General features: G+C 44.4%; 1 protein-coding gene and 1 pseudogene across 2 annotated transcripts in view; one reads left to right on the top strand and one right to left on the bottom strand.

Annotated features, from left to right (window-relative positions):
• Positions 1 to 1,169: 1,169 nt before the first annotated feature.
• Positions 1,170 to 7,757, bottom strand: LOC106609331 (phytanoyl-CoA dioxygenase, peroxisomal-like; annotated as a pseudogene).
• A 2,210-nt stretch (positions 7,758 to 9,967) lies between these two features.
• The window catches only part of LOC106609285 (cyclin-dependent kinase 17), a 38,751-nt gene continuing 21,998 nt past the window's right edge, over positions 9,968 to 26,720 (top strand). The window contains exons 1-2 of one of the 2 annotated variants that reach the window (XM_014207919.2): positions 9,968 to 10,334; positions 18,061 to 18,144. The gene's annotated coding sequence lies outside the window, so the exon portion shown is untranslated. The remainder of the gene's footprint in view (positions 10,335 to 18,060; positions 18,145 to 26,720) is intronic. The other variant, XM_014207920.2, reaches the window with a different exon arrangement.

The raw sequence follows: 26,720 nt of genomic DNA, 5'->3' as shown, positions 1-26,720 counted from the left end.
CTTCAGTATCTATGTAAACACAATAATGACAAACAGCCAGACCACATCCACAAATACTGCAAAAGACATCATGCAGTTTACTAACGCAGTAACTCGAGGACCCCACCTTGAGGACTGTTTATGCATTTACATAAACACACGCAGGTGTCTATGTACTGGAAAAATCAAGAAGAGCTCTCTTTAAGATTCTCTCAGTAGGAAACTGGGCAGAGGAGTCTGTCCTTGGCTTCTGTTTTTCTGAGTGAATGAGTGCCTTAGAGGCGCTGTGTGTGTGTGTGTGTGTGTGTGTGTGTGTGTGTGTGTGTGTGTGTGTGTGTGTGTGTGTGTGTGTGTGTGTGTGTGTGTGATCATGAAAAGAGTATGAGGTTTGTGGGTATTGATTTTGACACTGAATTACATGTGTAGGGTTGGTATGATTTCATGTATGGTGTCTGTGATTAACTGGTAGACTTAAGGGTTTCCTCTTTACTCTGAATGGAATGGCTGTTCTCCTTTCCATGACACACAGACGCGCGTGGCACGGCACAAACACATGCAGCCCTTAGGTGCTTTCTTTGGTTCCACAGGAGAGGTACCAGCCCTAGTCAGGAAACATCTCAGCCTCGGTTTGAAAACAGGGGAAACATTCGCCTCACACACAGACACACTCTTTCCTTCACACATACGTAGATCCTGTCACTTGCCTGGTATCCAGACTGGTGCTGTATATGGAAATTGGACTTGGATGCTATCCATCTTAATTGTAATGCTTTTTTCTGACTTTAAATTGTCCTTTTTGTCCCATCCCCCCCACACTATTCTAAGAACTCTACCTCCCCCCAACACTGTGTCTGGATCTGGGACAAGGTGGGACACTGGGATTGTACGTGTTTCCACGGTGATGGAGATTTCACAGAGCTTTAGCCTCTGAATATTCATGAGGCCTGGGGCTGGGGGGAGGAGCTGGCTGGGAGTGTGTCTGGAAAGCAGATTGGGTCGAGGGGGAAGGGGAAGGTTTAGGTAAAACACAGATTTAGGGGATCAAGAATGGTCTCCGAGGTGGTGTGTGTGTGCGTCTGGGATGTGGCACAAAGGAGTGAGGAAACCAAAAGAGTATCTCACCATCCTCACTAGAACTCCAAGGAACAGATGACAAAGCGAGTGAAGCAATTGATTCTGAGTCTGTTTATTGTCAGTTACATCAACAGTAATGAAAGTAAATCACATAAACTAATTTTCAAACCATTTTTAAACACAAGTACTCATTACAAACGCATTAAAAGTAGCATAGATTTGATTGTTAAGGCGGTGATGTAAAATACAACTAGGATTCTGTTATATTGAGGCAACAAGGTTACTGGTATTTCAGGGCGGACTGGTCTACAAAGCGACACCCTGAGTACCTGGTTTCCAAAGTGTACTAAAACACACTCATATTCATAGCAGCAATAGCCTGCTATTCACCTTCATCCACTCACCTCTCTCATACACACTCCCTTTCTCCCAGTCTATCACACTCTCTCTCTCACATTCTACCTCTGCTCCTCTCACTCCAGTCCACCACACAGTAAGTGCTTTATTGTTAGGCAGAAGATGATTACTTCAATCAATGTTTAACTGTGCAATTAACATCCATTTAGTTTAATATGTTGAACACACCCAGAAAACATCTCTGACTGGACTCTTGGACACTCTCTCTCACCCAATGAATAAATTACTCCCGTCACTGAGACTCAGTTTATTGGCTGGTGGATATGTCAACTTTTTTCAATCTCCATTGGTTGGCAGGTTGTTAGTGGTGAGTGACTGTCACACTGCGGTGGGTGGGCTCTCTCACAGATTGGTCCTATCCCCTTGCACCAGACGGCCCCTTACAGCCCAGGTATCCTATAACACACGCAACAGACTGTTTTAGACACAGCACACTGTTACACACAGTTTATTAACAATGTGTTTGGTGTATACTGAATCACTCCTGCAGAGATGTGATGTACCTAAAATGTGACGTCATCGACAGCATATTTCCTTGCTGTGATCTCGCACACCTCCTGCCCTATGTTCTCCTGGGTGGTTCCCCTCACGTCAATGTAGTAGCAGTTAGCTCTGGCATAGTGGCAGGAGATGGCCTACACCCACACACACACACACAAAACACACACTTCCATGATTTAGGGATCCTAGAATGGTTAGGTATATATGGCTTCCAGAGTGTTTTTCAGCGGTGAGTGTGTTACCTTGCGGAAGCCCTGCGTTTGGTTCATTTCAGATCCGTGGAGCAATAGAGTGTAGAAGAACACTGTGTCTCCTTTCTCCATATCCAGGTGCACCCTGGGATGATTGGGGTCGTAGTCACGGACACTGTGGTACATTTTATTGATCCCGCCCTGAGGAAGAGGAAAGGGAAGTGACGTCACAAGATCTAGTGGGGGTAGTCATGCTTGCTGAGGATGCAGCTGTGTGTGTACTACCTCCCACTCTGGGTAGTCGTGTTCTTTGAGGGTGCCATGGTGAGAACCAGGAAGGACCATGAGAGAGACGTTCTGGCGGTGAACCTTCTCCATGGTGGTCCAGGAACACACAATACGGTCCGCCGGACAGAATGGAAAATAATGCAGGTCCTGGTGCATGGAGTGACGAGATGCCTTATTACCTGAGATAGATCACACACACAAATAAACATACATTAAATAGACAGGCTCCCTGTTTTCACTCTCTAGAAGGTGTGTGTCTATGTGTCTTTCTGGATAAGGGTCAGTGTTAGGGGTTGAGGGTCAGGGGTTAGAGGTTAGACCTATGTCTGGGGGCTTGTTGATCAGCATGGTGTGCATGGCCATGATGTTGGACCAGCGAAACACTCGACATAATAGTGCTCAGATGGTGCCGGAAGAAATGGCAGCAGTTTTACAGGCGCCTAACCAATTGTGCTATTATGTGTTTTTTTTCGTGCTATTTGTAACTTATTTTGTACATAATGTTTCTGCCACCGTATCTTATGGCAAAAAGAGCTTCTGGATATCAGGACAGCGATCACTCACCTTGGATTAGCCAATGATTTTTTCTTCAAAAAGCAGGATGCACAGGATGTACTTCAGACACCCGACATGGCCAACATCCCTGTCATTGGCAGGAGAAAGAGACGCAGGTATAGAGGACACAGGGCGGGGTGCCTTGTAAGGATCCGCCGACGGTGAGTGGGAAATCTGCCTTTACCATCAATATTACTTTCCAACGTACAATCATTGGACAATAAATTAGAGGAGGTACGATCACGAATATCCTACCAACGGGACATCAAAAACTGTAATATCTTATGTTTCACTGAATCGTGGCTGAGTGATGACATGGATAACATTCAGCTGCACCGGCTAGATAGAACAGCACGGTAAGACGAAGGGGTGCAGTCTGTGTATATTTGTAAACAACAGCTGGTGCACGAAATTTAAGGAAGTCTCTAGATTTTACTTGCCTGAAGTAGAGTATCTCATGATAAGCTGTAGACCACACTATTTGCCAAGAGAGTTTTCATCTATATTTTTTGTGGATGTTTATTTACCACCACTAAGTGCATCGATGAAGTCATCCCCACAGTGACTGTACGTACATACCCCAACCGGAAGTCATGGATTACAGGCAACATTCTCACTGAGCTAAAGGGTAGAGCTCCTGCCTTCAAGGAGCGGAACTCTAACCCAGACACTCATAAGACATCCTGCTACGCCCTCCGACAAACCATCAAACAGGCAAAGCGCCAATACAGGACTAAAATTTAACCGGCTCCGACGCTCGTCGGATGTGGCAGGGCCTGCAAACTATTACAGACTACAAAGGGAAGCACAGCTGCGAGCTGCCCAGTGACACGAGCCTACCAGACGAGCTAAATCACTTCTATGCTCGCATCGAGGCAAGCAACACTGAGGCTTGCATGAGAGCATCAGCTGTTCTGGGCGACTGTGTGATCACGCTCTCCGTAGCCGATGTCAGTGAGACCTTTAAACAGGTCAACATTCACAAGGCCGCTGGGCCAGACGGATTACCTGGACGGGTGCTCCAGGCATGTGCTGACCAACTGGCAAGTGTCTTCACTGACATTTTCAACATGTCACTGATTGAGGCTGTAATACCAACATGTTTCAAGCAAACCACCATAGTCCCTGTGCCCAAGAACACTAAGGTAACCTGCCTAAATGACTACAGACCCATAGCACTCACGTCTGTAGCCATGAAGTGCTGTGAAAGGCTGGTCATGGCTCACATTAACACCATTATCCCAGAAACCCTAGACCCACTCCAATTTGCATACCACTCAAATAGATCCACAGATGATACAATCTCTATTGCACTCCACACTGCCCTTTCCCACCTGGACAAAAGGAACACCTATGCGAGAATGCTATGCATTGACTACAGCTCAGCATTCAACACCATAGTGCCCTCAAAGCTCATCAATAAGCTAAGGATCCTGGGACTAAACACCTCCCTTTGCAACTTATCCTGGACTTCCTGACAGGCCACCCCCAGGTGGTAAGGGCAGGTAACAACACATCTGTCACGCTGATCCTCAACACTAGAGCCACTCAAGGGTGCGTGTACAGTCCACTCCTGTACTCCCTGTTTACCCATGACTGCATGGCCAGGCACGGCTCCAACACCATCATTAAGTTTGCAGATGACACGACTGATCACTGACAACGAGACAGCCTATAGGGATGAGGTCAGAGACCTGGCAGGGTGGTGCCAGAAAAACAACTTATCCCTCAACGTAACTAAGACTAAGGAGATGATTGTGGACTACAGGAAAAGGAGGACCGAGCACACCCCCATTCTCATCAACAGGGCTGTATTGGAGCAGGTTGAGAGCTTCAAGTTCCTTGGCGTCCACATCACCAACAAGCTGGAATGGTACAAACACACCAAGACAGTCGTGAAGAGGGCACGACAAAGCCTATTCCCCTTCAGGAGACTGAAAAGATTTGGCATGGGTCCTCAGATCCTCAAAAGGTTCTACAGCTGCAACATCGAGAGCATCCTGACCGGTTGCATCACTGCCTGGTACGGCAACTGCTTAGCCTTCGACTGCAAGGCACAACAGAGGATAGTGCGTACGGCACCGAACATCACTGGGGCTAAGCTGCCTGCCATCCAGGACCTCTATACCAGGCGGTGTCAGAGGAAGGCCCTCAAAATTGTCAAAGACTCCAGCCACCTCAGTCATAGACTGTTCTCTCTGCTACCACATGGCAAGAGGTACCGGAGCGTCAAGTCTAGGACCAAAAGGCTTCTCAACATCTTTTACCCCCAAGCCATAAGACTCCTGAACAGCTAATCAAATGGCTACCCGGACTACGCATTGTGTCCCGCCAACCCCTCTTTTACCCTGCTGCTACTTTCTGTTTATCATCTTTGCAAAGTCACTTTAACTAATCCTACATGTACATATTACCTCAAATAGCCCGACTAACAGGTGCACCCGCACATTGACTCTGTACAGGTACCACCTGTATATAGCCTCGCTACCGTAATTTTTTTTACTGTTTTTATTATCTATTGTTTACCTAATACCTCTTTTTTTTTACTTAAAAACTGCACTGTTGGTTAAGGGCTTGTATTCTGAGCACGTGACAAATAAACTTTGATTTGAATTCAGGATCTGAGAAAGACAAGTGAAATAAAAAAAAACTGGAGCGAGAGAGAGAGAGAATGCGTCTGTGTCAGCCTGATCACTAGAAATAGACTTCGGACGTTTGAAAAGGTCCCAAGAACATGTATGCCTTCCTCGGCGCTCACCAAGAAAAATAAAAACGATTGCCCGGCACAAACTTGTGATGCTCGGAGACAAAGGGCGCTGCTCAGACCACTACTCTACAGCAGTTCCCAATTTTCTAGCAAGCCGCAATGAATAATTAATTCATCAAAAATAGATGTTTATCCACAAGACGTCGAATTTCAAAGGGAAACTATGAGATCTTGATGCAGTCCGCGTGCGTGGGTCTATGTGTGTGTGTGTCCATGCAGTGTGTGTACCTGAGGCATGCTACAGTAGCGGAATAACTCAGGCTCTTCCTGGAAGTCCTGCAGCTTGGAGATGGCCTTCTGGTCAGGGATGAACTCTGACTTGGCGATGGACACGTCCCTCATCACCACCAGCCCCGGGACCTGCACCTCCCGACGGAATATCCGCTCAAACGCCGCCCTGCCACACACACACACACACACACAAACTCAGTCCTTGTTCAGTGTAGCATCACTAATTAAGCCCAGCTGGTAAAGCCATGTGTCTCTGGTACAGAGGAGCAGTGTTCTAGTGTTTTGCCGGTGAACCATGCTGCATGTGGGGCCAAAGACAGGGGACATATTGAAGCGCTGGTGGAGACAAGTGAAGTGATCTTCAGGCATTTTTCTCTTCTGTGGTCTTTCTACTTTTATCATTGAGCATTCTACATTAGACACCTGTTTTTTGTTTATCTAGTGTTATCCTTTCAGTCACATCTGAGACCTTTTGTCACGCTCGTCAAAATGAGTAGACCAAGGCGCAGCGTACTTAGAGTTCCACATGTTTAATAAATAAGAAACTCACCAAAAACAATACAGAAGAAAACAAAACGTGCCGTTCTGGGCTGCTCACAGGCAGCTACACAAAAACAAGATCCCACAACTAAAAGTGGACAAAAGGGCTGCCTAAGTATGATTCCCAATCAGAGACAACGATAGACAGCTGCCTCTGATTAGGAACCATACTCGGCTCAACACAAAGAAATAGACAAACTAGATTGCCCACCCCACATCACACTCTGACCTAACCAAACTAGAGGAAAATAAAAGTCTCTCTAAGGTCAGGGCGTGACACCTTTTCTGTTGTCTCTCTCATGGTGTTGTGGTCTTACCTGAATCTGTCAATGTGCTCCCCATACACCAGGCCCTTGATAAGGAGGAAGCCATCCTCCTCATAGGAGATTCTCTGTTCAGTGCTCAGCAGATCATTGTCAAAGAAGTACCTGGATACAGCAAGTGAATGACAGTGTGATAAACGCTTATTAGACTCATGTGTTTAGATACAGAGTGATGGTAACTCAAAGATGAATGAACTACTGAGAGGATCTCAGCATTGTGTAATGTGCACAGTAAGTAGGGCAAGGGTCAGTACCTGTACTTTTAGACTGTCCTAATATAAGGCCATTGACATAGTCAAAAACAGGCCAAATAGGAGATTGATGTGCCACTTACTGTACCTCACTGCCTGTAGTTGATAGAAGGCAACGTTTTGGCCAGAGGTAGATGCTTGCTTTATGCAATGAATTAAGGCCATATATGAATTATTTCTTATAACAAAATTGTTATTTGTAGCTATTACACATTTATGTAAGCTATGTTATACCGTTAATTATAACAACAAATTAACTTGTGAATACCTATAGCCTAATAGTTAGAATATACACGCGGGCCTTTTACGCATTCATAGGCTATAAGATAGTGTAGTCTTATATGGATAAATAAACACATTTACAGAAAATAAACACATTTTGCAATGTTATAGTTCCACTCTCAATGTTCAGTTTGCTCTGAAAAAGCCTGACAATTACAGTAAAACAGTTGAAAAGGATACAACAAAAGAAGATGGTCAATCTAGATGATTCACCATCACTTTCAGTCTGTCTGCTGCTCGAGACATTTTGCAAGAATATATGTTTTTTCTGTATTCCTTTCGATGCACAGACAGTCATATGCCCACTGTTATGTAGACCTATGCTGCTGGTGTAGGCTACTCTCCAACTAGGTCAAAGTTCACAAGTGAGAAAGTCACGCCCTGATCTGTTGCACCTGTCTTTGTGCTTGTCTCCACCCCCCTCCAGGTGTCACCCATCTTCCCCATTATCCCCTGTGTATTTATACCTGTGTTCTCAGTTTGTCTGTTGCCAGTTTGTTTCGTTCGTAGAACCTTCTAGCGTTTCCCCTTGCTCCTGTCTTGGTTCCTGTTTTCTAGTTTTTCCCGGTTTTGACCCTTCTTCCTGCCCTGAGCCTGCCTGCCGTCCTGTACCTTTGCCCCACTACTCTGAATTACTGACCTCTGCCTGACCTGAGCCTGCCTGCCGTCCTGTACCTTTGCCCCTGTTGTTGTAATAAACATTGTTACTTCGACACAGTCTGCATCTGGGTCTTACCTTAAACATGATAGAGAAGGACATTGACACATGCGCGCACACACACACTTTGTTTTACTTTTCTTGTGGGGTAAAAACAATTGAGTCCCATTCAATATGCTATTTTCCCTTACATCTAACCCTTATCTTAACCCTAAAACCCCTAAACCTAACCCTAATTGTAACCCATTTGGTCCCCACAAGGATAGTAAAACCAAACACAAAAAACACACACTATTAATGGAAGCTTCCCCTCATTTCAGCCTGGCCTCAGAGCTCATTTCAGTCATGGTCAACAACAACAACAAACAAGCAAACAAATAATTGGACACAAAACACTAAATACCACTCCTCAATCCCGTCCGATGGCAACCATCCGCATATGCCCACAAGACATGAGAGAATAAAAGAAAACAGAGCATCTTTGTGACAAACGTACAAAACATGCAAGAGATATAGCCTAATAACTGAATGAACTATTAGGAGACAGAGATCAACAGATATAGCCTAATAACTGAATGAACTATTAGGAGACAGAGATCAACAGAGATAGCCTAATAACTGAATGAACTATTAGGAGACAGAGATCAACAGATATAGCCTAATAACTGAATGAACTATTAGGAGACAGAGATCAACAGATATAGCCTAATAACTGAATGAACTATTAGGAGACAGAGATCAACAGAGATAGCCTAATAACTGAATGAACTATTAGGAGACAGAGATCAACAGATATAGCCTAATAACTGAATGAACTATTAGGAGACAGAGATCAACAGATATAGCCTAATAACTGAATGAACTATTAGGAGACAGAGATCAACAGATATAGCCTAATAACTGAATGAACTATTAGGAGACAGAGATCAACAGATATAGCCTAATAACTGAATGAACTATTAGGAGACATAGATAAACTCAACTTCGATTCCCATGGGGGGCCAGTACAAAACAAAAACAATGTGTGAAATGAAATGTATGCATTCACTACTGTAAGTCGCTTTGGATAAGAGTGTCTGCTAAATGACTAAAAATGTAAATCAACTGATGCAGACTCATATGAGAATTAGATCCCTAAGTTCCCTTCCTAAGTAGATCAATCCATGCATACTTCCAAAATCAAAGGACCCAATCCAATTCTAAGAGTTAATAAATTAATAGCAGGATGGAAAAAGTACACAATTTCCATACTTGAATGAAAGTAAAGATACCTTAATAGAAAATGTCCCCCAGTGAAATACTACTTGAGTAAAAGTATTTTGTTTTAAATATACTTAAGTATCAAAAGTAAAAGTATAAATAATTTCAAATTACTTATATTAATCGAACCAGATTGCAACATTTTCTTGTATTTTTAATGTATGGATAGCCAAGGGCACACCAACACTCAGACATAATTTACAGATGAAGCATGTGTGTTCAGTCCGCCAGATCAGAGGCAATAAGGATGACCAGGGATGTTTTCTTAATTAGTGCGTGAAAACAGACAATTTGACTGTCCTGCTAAGCATTCAAAATGTAACGAATACTTTTGGGTGTCAGGGAAAATGTATGGAGTAAAACGTGTATTATTTTCTTTAGGAATGTAGTGAAGTAAACGTAGTCAAAAATATAAAAAGCAAAGTAAAGTAAAGTACAGATACCCCCCAAAAGTACTCAAAAGTACTTTTGTGAGAAGTACTTTTGAGTACAAAAAAGTTACTAAGTAGTTTGCACCACTGATTAATAGGCCTAGTTGTCAGGGAATGTCGGCTAAGATGATCTGTGTAGTAAACCTACTGCAGGAGGCGCTACAAAACTACTCATTGAATGAAGGGCCATATTGGTGCTACTGGTATGCGGCCACCAATAGCATTCAGTTCATTTCCCCCGTCTCTCTCCGTGTCAGCACCAGCATAGGCGGAGGCGTCAGAATGTGGGCAGCCACAGTTTGCACCTCTACCGGTTCATCCACGGACACAATCCGTTCTCACTCCCCATAAGCTCCCTTCTCGTCATAGAAGTGAGCTTTCGGGAATCTGGTCTGTAATTTGTATCATTTGAACTTTGAAAACGGTGTTCATGTGAGAACATTCTGTGCGGAATAATGTGAGCAAGAGAAAAAGCAAGACGTATACGAACTGTTTTTACGGGTGGGTGGAAAGACGGGCATCCGGCCTCGGAGGAAGCGCCTATCGAGGTGTGGAAGTCAGGTAGAAACAACGTCCATCGTTTTTGGTAAGTAGCCAAATGTTGTTGCTTCGTGTAGGTTTACAAGCACACTATCCATCAGAATGGCTACTGCAATGCCGCTTTGAAATGACTAGATACAATGTTGTCAGCGCGCAATGTTGCGTCGCCACAAGGGTCTGGTTGAGTTGACCAACTATTTTGCTCGCTTGTCAAAATAGGACTAGCTACCGGACACCTACTAATATGAGTTGTATTAACACAATTACATGTGTGGTTTAAACACCTTAGTGAGTGGTTACAATGGGCAATACCATTGCTGTTTATTTGCCTTCAGCCTATAGGCTAACTTGCGCACCATTTGATTTTCAACACCATGTTGTCAATACCTTTTAGGCTATCACCCAGGAAAATCTGAAGCATGTAACGTTACATACAGTAGGTTATATTGAAAGTGCTGAGTAGAGTATAAATTGTGTAAATAGTCAATGCTTTGAGCCATTCCAGTTAGATGCATGTCATCACTTTTTATACACAGATTCCTTTCACTGTTACACTGGCTTCGTTTGTTTTTGCCCAATGTTATGATGTTTTGCTGTAGCTGTATCTGAACCGTTAAAATAACAATGTATTATAGGCTTTACGGTCCATAACAGGTGTCGCACATTGTAAGTTTGTGTCAAATGTGCATATATGAAACTGATTGGCTACTGTGTACAATGTTATCAATGAATGTAAGGTTGTTAGGCCAATAAGTTACAATTCACCGCATATAGATGTCTGAACTAGGGTTACTGTAAGTGTGTAATAGTGATGATGAGGAATTGGTTCCTTGGACCACAGTAATACCTGGCACACTCTAATCTCAGTGTAGCAGCATTTAGCTGTGACTGCCTCTCAGGGAAACAATATCATGGTATAATTGGTGGAAATGGATCAGATTTCCCTCTGAAAACCATGCCACAAAGATACCAGGCAAGCAGACTGGCATAGGATAAATCTCCCATTAATGTCATACCTTGTTAGTGTAGTTGGAAGAGGCCAACAATAGAGAAGAATTGAGGTAACACATTATGTCCATCTTTCCTATCCTATTGGCAGTTCCGAATTTTGACGTGTGTGTGTGTGTGTGTGTGTGTGTGGTTGTGATGATGCTCGTCTCATTGGAGCCGTGTCATTTCACCTCTGACCCCTGTGATGTTTTTCCAGTGGTGGTGTAGCCTACATGTCTGTTTGGAACAGCCCTTTACTATGCTTCTGGAGCCAATATGGCCCTGGGCTGAAACATGCACCCTCCCCTCCATCTATCCTCCCCAGTACTGCATGTGTCCAGAGTGTGTTTTTCATCCACCGTAGGTATGTCTGTGTGTGTCAAATCTGAGTAGTTGTAAGTTAGTTCTTGGCCAGGGGTATGTGTGTACATGTACTCAGGTTAGACCTAGCAGTTCCCTGCAGCTAGAATGACCCAGATCAGGGGTATGTAGCCAGGTGGTTCTATCTGTGTGAAACCAATCCCTCATGACAGGCTAATTATACTGGCCCAAACCCTCATTTTTCTGTCCCAACTCTCTCTAATCTCTCTCTAGTGCTACAGTGTAACCCTGCTTGATAACACCATGCCACGATAGCCTTGATATTGATCAGTCTCAGTGCTGGGAGGTGAAGTGCATGGAAGGATAACAGAGAAAGAATCAGATTATATACAGTTGTGATAGTGTACTGGTGCTCTGTGACTTTCCTCTGTCGTGACTCATCAAAGGGCTCACACTCATCCTCTCAGGTCCGATTGGATATGATCGTGTTGATTATTCATGGTAGTTGCACAGAATATTGTGCTGTACAGTCTGTCTTTTGCCAGCCCCCTCTTTCTCTCGCTCTGTCTCTCTCGCTCTGTCTCTCTCGCTCTGTCTCTCTCGCTCTGTCTCTCTCGCTCTCTCTCTCTCTCGTTTGTCTCTGTGTGTTTGTGTCAACTCCCCTTTCTTGTCCTTTGACACCAGACTCACCATCCTCTCTCTCCCTCTGTCTTTGGAAAGGTTCCTCTGTGAGTGTTCTTGTCACGGGACCCTCTGCCTACTATAGCCACAGTGTCTGTCTGTCCGACAAATGTTCAATCAATATGTCTGTCTGCCTTCACATGCAAATCAGCAGATAAAGTCTGAGGGAGGAGAGATGAGAGGAGAGGGGATGAAAAATAGAGGACATGGTCCAGCACTGGTGGAAAAAGTACTCAATTGTCATAGTTGAGTTAAAGTAAAGATACCTTTAATAGAAAATGATTCAAGTGAAAGTCACCCAGTAAAATAATACTGGAGTTAAAGTCTAAAAGTATTTGGTTTTAAATATACTTAAGTATCAAAAGTAAAAGTACGAATAATAAAAAAAATCCTTATATTAAGCAAACCAGACGGCACGATTGATTTATTTTTTTATTTACGGATAGCCAGGGTCACACTCCAACACTCAGACATCATTTAAAAACAAAGAATTTGTGTTTAGTTAGTCTGCCAGATCAGAGGCAGTCGGGATGTCCAGGGATGTTCTCCTGATAAGTGTGCGAATTGGACCATTTCCTGTCCTGCTAAGTATTCAAAATGTAACGAGTACTTTTGGGTGTCAGGGAAAATGTATGGAGTAAAAAGTACCGCATTTTCTTTAGGAATGTAGTAAAGTAAAAGTTGTCAAACCCCCCCCCAAAAAACTACTTAAGTAGTACTTTTTAAAGTATTTTTTACTTAAGTACTTTACACCACTGGGGTCCAGACTATTCTCCCTATATGAACGTGTTAAATCTGGTGGGTTGGGGGGTGGTGATAACAGAGTAATGCCCACAATGACAGTACACACATTCACAGTGCAGATGTGCTAAAGTACGCAGTATGCTCATAAAGTTCCTGTCTGCTATGGGAGGGGGATATCTCACTCTGACAGGCTTACAGAGGATCATCCTAGGTTAGAACACACTGTTGCCATTGACAACAGAACCAGGCGCTATCTCTGTCTCGATTTCTGTCCGTCCCAACTTACGAGATTTCTCTCTCTCTCGCTTTCACTATCACATCAGGTTTTAATCTTGTGTTCTGTTACCGTGTCTTGAGAGAGCTCATTGATTCGGGACGAGAGATGCAGCACACACACCGTGCCCCACAGCCTGACCGTGCCCCACAGCCTGACCGTGCCCCACAGCCTGACCGTGCCCCACAGCCTGACCGTGCCCCACAGCCTGACCGTGCCCCACAGCCTGACCGTGCCCCACAGCCTGACCATGCCCATCACCAAAGACATCGCCAACACCGTACTGAGGGATGAACACCTGCGTGTTTATATGTGCGCGCGGGGCGAGAGAGCAAGATATACGTTTTCCACGACTTTGTTCCTCTTTAGTCCTTGTGTGAATGTTCATGTGTGTGCCGGTGAGGCGTGCACCTCCCTACTCCTGCTCCTAGGATTATGTGTGGAGGAAGAGATGGATTGGGAAGGCAGGCTAATTCACACAGCCCTCTGCCTCCCCCTCTCCCCTCCGTCTGGTCAGCCAAGGGTTAAACTGTTTGCCTGGACGTGTGGAATGTGACATCAGATTATCAATAGGGGCAATCAGATGCTTTTCCTCAGTTCCTGATTCCTGAGAGGAGGACAGAGAAGAGAGGGAGGAGGAGGAGTGGATGCTGACGAAGCCCCCCCCGTTTATTTATCATCTGATGCCATGTGTCTTCCGGACATGGTCCGTTGTCATTGGGTGTATTTTGGGTCGTTTTAGCAATTGGGTTTTTTCGGGGCAGTCTAATTGGAGGCTTGATAATGAGTATAATTATTGCAGCCTGAGTGCGCCTCACTCCCACACAGACACATTTAAAGAGTCTTAGAACAGAGGTCAAGGAATGTACAGGCGGCTATAGAACTGGCCAGAGAACAGCATTCTGTAAGATGGAATACACCGAGGTGTTACTTCTAACATTTTATCAATGCTATTCGCCCAATTTCATAGTCATGTGTATTGTCTAACCTGCACATGACTAAGTATTGACAATACACCATTAAAGTGTAGTGGAGCTCATTTGATGGGTGACCACGCCTGAAACCTAATGACTTATTGGCTATCTCCACTTACGTAGCAGCTGCCTGTGTCCGACCCCTGCTGTGTGTGTGTGTGTGTGACAACAGTTGCCCAGCTCTTTTTCCCAGGCCTGCTTTACAACATGGATGACTGAATCAGCACAACTAGCGAGGGGAGGCGGAGGGACAGACAGATATGCACACGTGCTGATTATGGAAGCTATGTCAGCCATGTCAGGAATGTGGAAGAGGGGTGGGCTTGGGTGTTTGTTCGTATGGTGGGGATCATCTGGTTCTTTCTCTGTGTTCACAGTTTTAAAGGGAGACTGAGGAAGTTGTGGTGTGGACAGCTCGACTGTAAAAGACTTTCAGTATCGTTGATTAGCGGTATGATCTGATGACTAGTCATGGTATTTTTAACGATCTTGTCAGCGGTCGCCGCTGTCTCGTTGTCTGGTGTACTGCTCTCCTAACGATTAGACTTTCAAGGTGTGTTAGACATCCTCGGCCTGCTATGGCGACAGCAGCTTCCTTCCTGCTGTTCTATGGAGAGCGTTGCGATCATATATACAGTAATCAGCCATTTTATATCAGCCTGCGATGTGTGTGTGAGTATATGTAGGGCAACAGTACAATACCAGTCTATTGTTATCTGGCTGTGATGTCATTTTACATGAATTGACTCTAGTCCAGAGCCATGTACTGGTGGGAATGGGACCACGACTTCTGAGAGATACACTTTCTGTCCCCTGAAGAGTTTGATGGAGGAAAGCTGGGGGGGGGGGGTTCTGTAGACTATCCTAATGCCCTCCTGTTGTTGCCTGAAGAGGGGCATTGTGGGAACTGGAGCTGCCCTTTTGGAAGGAGCCCAGGGTCTGATTTAACACCACTCCGGTACCATGCACAGACCAGCACTGTGTGTGTGCACTCACACATTCTGTCTTTGTCCTCTCTTTTTTCCCTCCCTCCCTCCCTCCCTCCGTCACAGCCGTACCCTCCCTCCCTCCATCCCCCTGGGGAGACTGTCCCATCATGCGTTGCCCTGTGGGGGTTGGGACATTGGCTTGTAATCTGGAGATTAGAGGGTGGCATTGTCCGAGCAGCAGACAGACGGATTATTCACACCCACACACACACACACACACACACGAACATTAGCACTCGTACACTAAGCACACCACAAATACTGTACAGACACATACACACTTCACATACTGTACTCATTATACACACTCATAGGGAAATTCCCCGAAGTAGACACGCACAACAGCACAGAGCGACTGTCACGTCAGTGTTTCCTGTCTGCCATGTTGAAATAGTCATGGAGCTGTGATCTCCACACAGCGAACTCTATACGCCGACACACAGAGCAACATGAGTTCAGCTACCATAACAGAACAAACCCTACCTTGGGAGGTAACTTCACATAGTGGGGGACTAGCACACTGTTCTGACAGGCACATTGTTCACATTCCCTCACAGACCCTCATATCCCAACCAGCACAGTGACAGCACAGTGACAGCACAGTGACAGCACAGTGACAGCAGAGTACAGTGCCTGTTACCTCTGGTTCAGCTAACAGTGTGGAGCGCTGGAGCTTAAGGAAGTCATGGGAACCTTGTTAGCAAACTGCCAAGAGGCTGAAGGAAATCAATCTAGCCGAAGGTAAAGTTACATCACAGAAAGGGTTTGTTCTGGTATGGTACAGTAGCTGAACTCCTGTTGTGCGTGTGTGTGTCGGACGCTGTATGTTGGTGCTGATAGTCTCAGGACTCTTTTGGAGGGTCTTGGGTGGTAGGCTGTGTGTGTGTGTTGAAGATGACGCTTGTGTGCAGATAAACGATTAACCTGGTGAAGGCTTGGTTGTCTTGACTGCAAGTGGGGTTAAAGTGGTATTGGGAGGAGGTAGTGAGCTAAAGGGAAACATGGCTGAGAGGCAGGGGATACTCTTGAATGGCTTCCTATCCTAGTCTCATTTCCTAGCCGTTCTGCCTTCACAGCCAAATCAGAGGAGATAATGGAGAGGGAAGGAGACTGGCTGAAACTGTTGAGAAGCCTGAGCTGGAGGCAGGAGGGTGGGATGTTTCTCTTCCTGACTTCCTAACCCTCACTCTGGTGACGAGGAGGAATGTCACACCAGGAGCGACCCGGACAAAGACAGGAAGCACCGCTGGCTGGTCCAGTGGGAACAGAACTGGGACTGTGGGACACAACAACCACCTGGCCTGGGTGTCTCCGGGACGATCCCCAGGGGCACCTGGTGGGCACACCTGTTCTCTAGGGCTTTATGGTTTAGAGGTGGGGCCTGGGACGGGTCGTGGGAAAGGGGAGGTTCAACAGGAAAAGCGAGAGATCAGGGAAAGGATAACAGTGGGCAGAAAAGACGGTGAAGTGATAAACCATTGAAGGGTGCAAGGATGAAATAATTGATCTGTTCTTTGTTGTTGGAATACACTTCCAGATAACTTAGGCATTTTACTGCTTTAATGTTCACATCCATCTTGCGTGTGAGTGTGTGTTTGTGTGTGTCCCTCCTATCTCTGTCCTGTGGGAATGGGAACTATTCCAGCTGTTCCTTGCGAAGAGGAAGCCCGTGTTTTGGGACACACTCGCACGTTCCCTGTTGTGCTCCTCTGGCTGGCTGTCCTGAGTCGTCCGGAAGCAGCTCGTTAGACCTCGTTAGTGTGGTATGGCTTTAAAGGAGAAGAAGAACTAAATGGCAAGATGTGTAACTAAGGCTGAGAGGGCTGGTGGGAGGAAGGTGCTACAGGAAGAGAGGATGGATGGGCTGACTGACAGTTATTGACTTGACTGTCAGACTACAGGGGGTTCAATAACTGCACCGGTGTGGCCTTCTGCTCCTCGCTCACACCGAGGGAGACGACGAAGCACAGAGTCTTTTTATCTTCTCAAAGGGTCGTCGTGTGAGACTGAGACGTTGAAAAAGCTGGTTAAAGGATAGCGGTCTAGGCAACCCTGAAGGGTTGTGTTTAACTGGCTCAGAGCGTGTGTGTTTAGGGGTGAGGTCTGGGTCCTGTTGGAGTCTGTCCCGTTCATCTCTCCATTTGACACGGGGATAGTGTATAGCCTCGTCCGTACTCATCCTCTTATCTCCCTCACACGCACGCGCAGTGCTTTTTCTCCCTTTCCAGACCCCCTTGCTGCACACTGATGACACTGTAGTGTCTGCGCCAATTCAAGCCGTGTGTGTGTGTGTGTGTGTGTGTCATGCCACGCCACTCACTATGGGGCTATGATATCTAATTTTCCTGCTTTATTCTGTGGGTTGTTTGTATTTTTATCAGAGAGACTCTAGCTCTGATTGGTGATGGTTTTTCCTCAATAAAGTAGCTATGACTGAGATATGAGGTTGTCTCACCTAATCACAGTAGCAGATGAGTGCACCAACTGTAAATCGCCCTGGATAAGAGCGTCTGCTAAATGACTAAAATGTCAACTGTAAAGAGGGAGGGAGCACGTGCCTGTGTGCTGTTTATGCTTGTCTGTGTATAATGGCAGGCCTGTCCTCTGTAGAACACACTGTGTATTCAGCTGTGAGAGTCTGCAGTACCCAGTCCTAAAAATAACCCCCCTTACTGCCCCTCTCCTTCTCTTCTCCTCCCTCCCCCCTTTCACCCATCCCCTCTCTCCTTCGCTATTCCTATCTCCCCATTCTTATCTCCTCTCTCTCTCTCTCTGCCCTCCTTCTGTCCTTCTCTACAGGATCCGATCGCTCCTCTCTCTCTGTCTCATTGCCTTGGCTTCCACGCTCACACCGAAGGAGATTTTCCAGCATTTGGGACATAGGTATTTCTGTCTCTGTTTGCCCAAGTACCTCTAATGTACACTCACTCACTCACTCTCTCAGACACTCACATGTCCATTACCCGTTAGCGCTGTTATTTCAGCTCATCCCTCCAGGGTCAGTCACGCTGAAACTCCTTTTAGCTCCTTACACTGAGAGGTGTGTGTGTGCGAGCTGGAGTGTTGGGCTGGGCTCAGTTCCAGTCAACCAGTGTGATGGATGTCTAGCCGCAGCATTTTGTGCTAACACATCCCATTACATCACTGTGAATGGTTGCCCCCCTGGCAGCACTGGTTTATGGTTATTGGCTGCAGCAGTCATTTACCTCTCAGCCGGTTGGCCCGTGTTGGTTTTGGGAGTTCAGAGGTCACAGGTTGTCATAGTGATATGCCCGACCTCTCATCCCGGAGTCTGGCTGCAGGTCAAAAGATCAGAGGCGAGGCAGTGTTATGTCTCTAATGGCAGTGTTCCATTCTTTATGTTACTACCTCATCTGTGTGTTTGGGTAGGATAGCTGAGATACGACTGACTTTTGTTAAGGGGAGGGGTTGTGTGTGTGTGTGTGTGTGTGTGTGTGTGTGTGTGTGTGTGTGTGTAGGATAAGGCAAGGTTAGGGGTGTGGAGGGGCAGTGATGAGAGAGGGAAGGGATTTGATTAATGCTTCGGGCCTAACCGGATTAGCGTTGATTGTATTCGATTTGGAACTGAGCTGCCTCCAGAGCGGTGTACTATAGAGCATAATCAATGAGTTAGCCAGCAAAGTTGGCTCAACACAAGTGACAGTTTAAGCACCTGGAGTAATGAGTAGGATTCTGTGTTTTCACATGCAAAAGTGATTGCTTTTGATAAAAAACGCTTTATCTGCTTTCTCAATGAACACTAGTTTGAGAATTCGGACATATGTTTTATGGAAAATATGTATGTTTCTAAACAATGTATCATGCTGCCTTGTTGACATGACGGAGCGGGGCAGATTACTGATTGATTTGAGAAAGCCCCCCCCGGCTCACATCACGGGCCATAGCCCGGTGCACTGCGGTTCAACTTAAATGGAACTTCCTCAGGGTCCAGGAAGGGGGTGTAATGCTGTGTTCGGGAGTGCTCGGAAGTATATTGTAGTCCGCATGTCTTTAATCCCATTCATTTGACGACAGTGGTGGTTTTGGTTAGTAAGGCACACCTGCAACCCCTCTGGCACTGGTGTGTGTGTGTGCGTGCGTACTGTGGGTTCACTGCTGTACCACCTTTTCTCTTACACAGGTGTGTTTGTGTGGTGGCCTACAGGAGGCTGTGAGTGTCTGTGATCTTTATATCATAGGCGTGATGCTAGCTAGCCCAGGGCTAGGCCTGTAGCTATAGCTCATTACTCACCTCCATGTACACAGCAGACACAGAACAGGTAGGGCTGGGCTTTATGGCCTAAAAATCAGATCTCCATTTTTATGACATTTTTTTTCCTCTGAATAAGCTTTGCTGCACAATTTTAAAGGTCAATACACCACATTTCAAACAGTCAGCAATAATGTAATGAATTCAGGGCTTGTAAAATTATACATTGTCAAGAAAAAGTATGTGGACCTTTTTGAATTGCCTGGATGTCTGCATAAATTGGTCATCAAATTTGATTTGATTTTCCATCTAAGTCACAACAATAGACAAACAGTCTGCTTAAACTAATAACGCATACATTATTGTATTTTTCTTGTCTATATTGAATACATAATTTAAACATGCACCAGTGTAGGATGGAAAACGTATGTGAACCCCTAGGCTAATGACTTCTCCAAAAGCTAATTGGAGTCAGGAGTCAGCTAACCTGGAGTCCAATCAATGAGACGACATTGGAGATGTTGGTTAGAGCTGCCTTGCCTTGAACAAAAGAGACCTAAGATTAAGAATTGTTGACTTGCATAAAGCTGGAAAGGGTTAAAGTAGCTCTAAAAGCCTTGATGCTCATCAGTCCACGGTAAGACAAATTGTCTATAAATGGAGAAAGTTCAGCACTGTTGCTACTCTCCCTAGAAGTGGCCGTCCTGCAACGATGACTGCAAGAGCACAGTGCAGAATGCTCAATGAGGTTAAGAAGAATCTTAGTGTCAGCTAAAGACTTACAGAAATCTCTGGAACATGGTAACATCTCTGTTGACGAGTCTACGATATGTAAAACACTAAACAAGAATGGTGTTCATGGGTGGACATCATGGAAGAAGCCACTGCTGTCCAAAAAAAACATTGCTGCATGTCTGAAGTTTGCAAAAGTGCACCTGGATGTTCCACAGTGCTACTAGCGAAATATTTTGTGGACAGATGAAAGTTGTGTTGTTTGGAAGGAAGGAACACACAACACTAAAGAGCTGGGCGATGTGGCCAAAATCTCATCCCGATCATAGGTCGTTTCATATCCCGATAACGATACATATCACGATATAGCACATTTTCTGTAAATTCAATGAATAAATCATTTATATAAAATGACCACATGTAAAGGCCTATTTCCTATTACTTTTTGAATTATACTCAACAAATAAAAGGTACTTAATCAAATATGAGTATTTATTTTACTTAGAACCTCTGCAAATTTTCAATTAAGCATGTAACAAAATATAAATGTGTAAAATCTAAAAAGGTAAATAGAAAACACTTCAACAATAGTTGCAAACAAAATAAATATAGGCCTAAAATATATAAACTCAGCAAAAAAAAGAAAAGTCCCTTTTTCAGGAGCCTGTCTTTCAATGATATTTCATAAAAATCCAAATAACTTTACGGATCTTCATTGTAAAGGGTTTAAACACGGTTTCCCATGCTTGTTCAATGAACCATAAACAATTTAATGAACATGCACCTGTGGAATGGTCGTTAAGACACTAACAGATTACAGAAGGTATGCAATTAAGGTCATTTATGAAAACTTAGGACTCTATAGAGGCCTTTCTACTGACTCTGAAAAACACCAAAAGAAAGATGCCCAGGGTCCCTGCTCATCTGCATGAACGTGCCTTAGGCATGCTGCAAGGAGGCATGAGGACTCCAGATGTGGCCAGGGCAATAAATTGCAATGTCCGTACTGTGAGACGCCTAAGACAGCGCTACAGGACGGACAGCTGATCGTCCTCGCAGTGGCAGACCACGTGTAACAACACCTGCACAGGATCGGTACATCCGACCATCACACCTGCGGGACAGGTAGAGGATGCCAACAACTGCCCGAATTACACCAAGAACGCACAATCCCTCCATCAGTGCTCAGACTGTCCGCAATAGGCTGAGAGAGGCTGGACTGAGGGCTTGTAGGCCTGTTGTAAGGCAGGTCCTCACCAGACATCACCGGCAACAACGTTGCCTATGGGCACAAACCCACTGTCGCTGGACCAGACAGGACTGGCAAAAAGTTCTCTTCACTGAAGAGTCGCGGTTTTGTCTCACTAGGGGTGATGGTCAGATTCGCGTTTATCGTCGAGGAATGAGCGTTACACCGTGGCGTGTACTCTGGAGCGGGATCGTGGTGGAGGGTCCGTCATGGTCTGTTGCAGTGTGTCATAGCATCATTGGACTGAGCTTGTTGTCATTGTAGGCAGGCAATGTCAACGCTGTGCATTACAGGGAAGACATCCTCCTCCCTCATGTGGTACCCTTCCTGCAGGCTCATCCTGACATGACCCTCCAGCATGACAATGCCACCAGCCATACTGCTCGTTCTGTGAGTGATTTCCTGCAGGACAGGAATGTCAGTGTTCTGCCACGGCCAGCGAACAACCCGAATCTCAATCCCATTGAGCGCATCTGGGACCTGTTGGATCGGAGGATGAGGGCTAGGGCCATTCCCCCCCAGAAATGTCTGGGAACTTGCAGGTGCCTTGGTGGAAGAGTGGGGTAACATCTTACAGCAAGATCTGGCAAATCTGGTGCAGTCCATGAGGAGATTTGCAATTGGTACCTTGGGTCGAGTGTTGGCACCAACTCACGAAACCCCCGTTTCTCAACCGTGTAAATTGGGGCCATGTCTTTGCAGATGTAAGTTGTAACGGGATTCTTTGCCTTATGGTGTACCGCGGGAAAAAGTCTCTAGCAACATCTGAGTAGGGTTTGTTTTGGGCACTGGACTGTACTTTTTTGAGTTTCATCCGTAGAATCTCCCCGTACTGTTTCACATGATTCTTGCATAGGTGGTAAAAGAGGTTAGTGGTGTTTGAGCCTGTTGTCGGGACCGGCCTGCGGCATATTTTTTTGCAGTGGATGTTTTTTTGGTCCGTTTTTTTGGTCCGTGTCAGAATTTTCCTACCCAAACCACATCCATGCGACTGAAGTTGCCCCTTTTTTTAGGTACGAGCTCCATGTTTCCATGCTCTGTGTCACGTTCACTCTCTTCCATGTTTGTTTGTGTTGCAAATTTCCTTCCAACTAATGAGAATGAGTTGCTAACTGCTTTATATAAATGTGTATTTCTATGCTCATTGCGTAAAAAGACACCTAGCGCAAAAGTCTGTGGCTAAAAAGCTCCTAGCGGTACATGGTACCACAATACCACACGAGGCAGAAACTGAGCGTACGTTTCCCATAACATGTTCATTGATACTCTCGTTTTTAGTAGGGTCTGCTCTGTTCTATATTTTAGTTTCGGCGTCGATATGACAGATTCTGTTGGACCGAACCTCAAATGCAAATAGCGAGTTTAAACTGCTTGTTGTGAGAGGAATTCGTTATCTTTCGTATTTGTTGTGAGTGGCAGGGGGAGGGGCTTGGTGTCTGTGAGAGAGGGAAGGTACACACAGCACAGAAGGAGCAAAGGAGCCTTGACCAAAAAGATTCAGAACACTCATAAAAACAACAAAAAATAGCATTCTTGCTATACAGGCATTTGGAATATCACGCTAAAACCAAAATTTGAATGAATTTGATATATCCCCCAGCCCTATGGACATGTACTAGGCCTTTTCCTCAAGGGCGTGGTTGAATAGCTTATAAGAGTGTTAACCATATTAGCCTCGGGTCAAATTATTACATTTTAATTCATAGAATAGTTCTTTGGAGGAAGGGTCGTTGACATGTATTTGACATTTGTCTATTAATCAAAGTTGGCATATTTATGACATTTTGCCCTTAGCCAGTCCTCCTTTTGACTTCATAGTGTTTAATCTGTAGATGCTACAAAGCAAAAGTTGGTGTCATATGAAGATTTACTGCTTGCTCTGATATATGAATAGTATTTCTATTTCATTTATGAATATTGAAAATTATAAACATAAATATTGGAAACTATATTTTAGATATGGCTTATATATATTTATTTATTTATTTATTTATTTATTTATTTATTGTTGAACATAATATACTCTACTGCCATATCAAAGTTTCAGCGGGGGATCTCTACTAGTTTTAAAGTTATAGCCCGTTTTATAGAGATTTTGGTTTCATTGCCTACTGTGCCAGTCATTGCACTCCTTTTACTTGTCATTGCACATCCTGCACATCACCAGCAGAGGTCGACCAATTTGAATCCATTTTCACATTCACTCTGTTGGTAATGCTTACAAATTTGATCATAAAAGTAGCAGAGATCCGCTCTGGAACATTTGATATGCCCGTAAAGTATATTGCGTTCATCAATAAATTTGTATTTTTCTATTGTCATGTTTATTTATTTTTAAGCTAAATGAATGTAAAACTGTGTTATTGAAATCAATATACTATTCATATTACAGAGCAAGCGGTAAAGCTTCATATGACACCAATTGTTGCTTTGTAGCACCTACAGATTAAACATTATGGAGTCTTAAAGGAGGCCAACTTTCATTAATTATTTCTCAGTTATGCTTTTAGATACGTATGTCAAAAGTTCCTCCAAAGGACCCTTCTATGAATTACATTTCGTGAACATTTCAAAATCATGTATTTTTTTTGTCCTGGTTTCGTATTGAATTACAGTACAGCCCTGTCTCTGTTCTCTTTCACTCTCTCTGTTCTATTCTGTTCCTTCCTCAGCTAACAGTACATGCCTGGAGTTACCCCGGTGATGTCATGCCTCTTACACAAACACAAAGACGCCATTCTGTTCTTCTCACTCGAAATATGCTCACTTTCTCTTTTCCTCGCTCTCTTTATCCCTTGCTCGCCCTCGCTTTCACACTCTCGCACGCGCACGTGCGCACATCAACGCACGCGCGTTTACGTCTCTTCTCATTCCATTTTATCTTTTCCATTTTCAATTGAATATTAATTCGATCATATCATATTTCCTAGTTACTTGACAAATAGTGGGAGTGAGACTAGAAGGAAAAGAGCAGCCAGCCAGAGAGAGTTCTGGGATAGTCTAGACCTACTAATCTTTTGGTAGCAGAATATAGACTCTGGGGCCTTGGTCACCATGGTGATGAGAGAGGAGTTCAGGGATATAGAGAGACAAAAGGGAGAGAGACAAAAGTTGCTGTTCTTATTCAACTTCAAGGCAGATTTCCCTAAATGGGGGTGGAACTACTGTATCTTTAGGGACATGACTTCAAGGGAGCTGTCTTAGTTGTCAAATTTTAAGGAATTTAATTTGATGTGAGTGTGTGTATTCAACATAATTAGGTCTTGTCGTCTGCCGTCTCTCCCTCGCCTGCCCTTTGTCTCCTCCTCTTCGCTGAGCTCTGGCCTACCCACGATGCACTGGGGGACCCCCAGAAGCACAGGCTAAGAGGAATGAGGGGAGATCTGAGGGAGTGCCTGGTTTGGGTTAGGAATTCTGGGTCAGGACTTCACAGAATAATTTTTAGACTGTGTGTGTGTGTGTGTGCCTGCTTGCACATGTATGTTTTTTTGAAGGGATGCTGATAAGCGAGAGGAATGAGGGGGTGAGGGATGAGGGGGAGAGATGGGGGAGATGGAGGGGGATACCGGGACAGAGCCCATCAGCCACTGTGTTGGATTGTGTTTAATGGGGAATTCTCTGTGCTTTCCCTTTCACATCATTCAGATATGCCAGATGCTTTATCCCCCCTCCCTATCCCCAGCCCCCCAGCCCTGTCACATGAGCTCTCTTTGTTTTGGTGTGGCCCAGAGATAATACCCGTCTCTGTTACACCCCTCTGTATCTGAGATAAAGAGTGCTTATCTCGTACTTATAGCTGCACAATGAATCACACTTTAATCAAAATTGCAATATTGACATGTGCAATATCTCGAGGCTGATTTTTATTTTGTATATATATTTTTTTTTTACGTTATGAATGGAACATTCAAATGTAATAAGGATCCCCTGAAACTCTGACCAACACTTTGATTCCTACTAGTGATGCGCCGATATGACATTTTTGGCCAATTTCGATATTTTCTTTGCCAATAAAAACGATACCGATAACCGATTATTTAACATTTTAGCGGCCTTATAAGCATTCTAGTACTGTTAAATAGTTAACACACACACACACGGACACATCAGTCTAAGGCACTGCATCTCAGTGCAAGAGGCATCACTACAGTCCCTGGTTCGATTCCAGGCTATATCACATCCGGCCGTGATTGGGAGTCCCATAGGGCGGCGCACAATTGGCCCAGCGTCATCCGGGTTTAGCCGGGGTAGGTCGTCATTGTAAATAAGAATTTGTTCTTAACTGACTTGCCTAGTTAAATAAAGGTTACACACACACACACACACCACACTGACCATTAAGTTATTTTGTTGTCATTTACGTATATCCACATTACCAGTAAAACATAATCAAAACCTATTTCTTTCACTTACTTGCTGTGCTGTTTCGTATATTTGTTCAGTCGTTTCATTCTCAACCAGGATTTCTCATACTATAGAACACCATTTGGGTCTTTGCGTGTCAAGTAACACTATTTGACGTGTCAAATAAGCTTGTTGACCAATCAGGACCTGAATTTGACTGCACGTCACATAATAATTTAACGCATTCATTAAAAAAATTCCGTAGTTATTACACTGATTACACTATCAGTCGTATTTCATATGTCACAACGATTCATCGATGCGTAAGCTATGATGCTGGTAATGTTGTCTCTCGTACCTACAGTGCTGGTCGAACAAAAACAACAAAAAAAGCTAGCTATCTCATGGATGCAAACAATGTTCTTCCCCAAATACATAGCAAAACAACATCCGTTTCAGTAGCTATAGTTAGCTAGGTGTCATCTAAAATAAGAACTGCCTTATAAATTAGGGTTATTTGATTAATGGTGGTCGGACCCATCTATGTGAAGCTAGCCACAATAAGGATTAGCCACAATAGTGGACTTTGCAGTTAGCCTTAAATAAAAGTATGTCATTGACAGTGACGCAAATGAACACAAATAGTAGAATTATGCCATAATTGAATAAATCATGCTGAATGAGGTTGGAAGGTTGTTAAATACCTCAACAAAATACAATTTGTTAATTTAACATCTGTTGAAATCACACTGGATGTATTCTACTTTAGAATTGCATTGGGGGCATACTTATTTCACTGTACAGCCTTACCTATGGGTTGTGGATCAATGACACGGGATATCAGTTTACTTAGTGACACCCAGAGAACATTAGTGTCGTAGCTCTTATTGCGGGACTCTGAAACAACTGTGAAATGAGCCACAT

The sequence above is a fragment of the Salmo salar genome, chromosome ssa07, assembly GCF_905237065.1.
Source record: "Salmo salar chromosome ssa07, Ssal_v3.1, whole genome shotgun sequence".
NCBI classification, from domain to species: Eukaryota; Metazoa; Chordata; class Actinopteri; order Salmoniformes; family Salmonidae; genus Salmo; species Salmo salar.
This window is presented reverse-complemented; position numbering and strand designations above follow the sequence as displayed.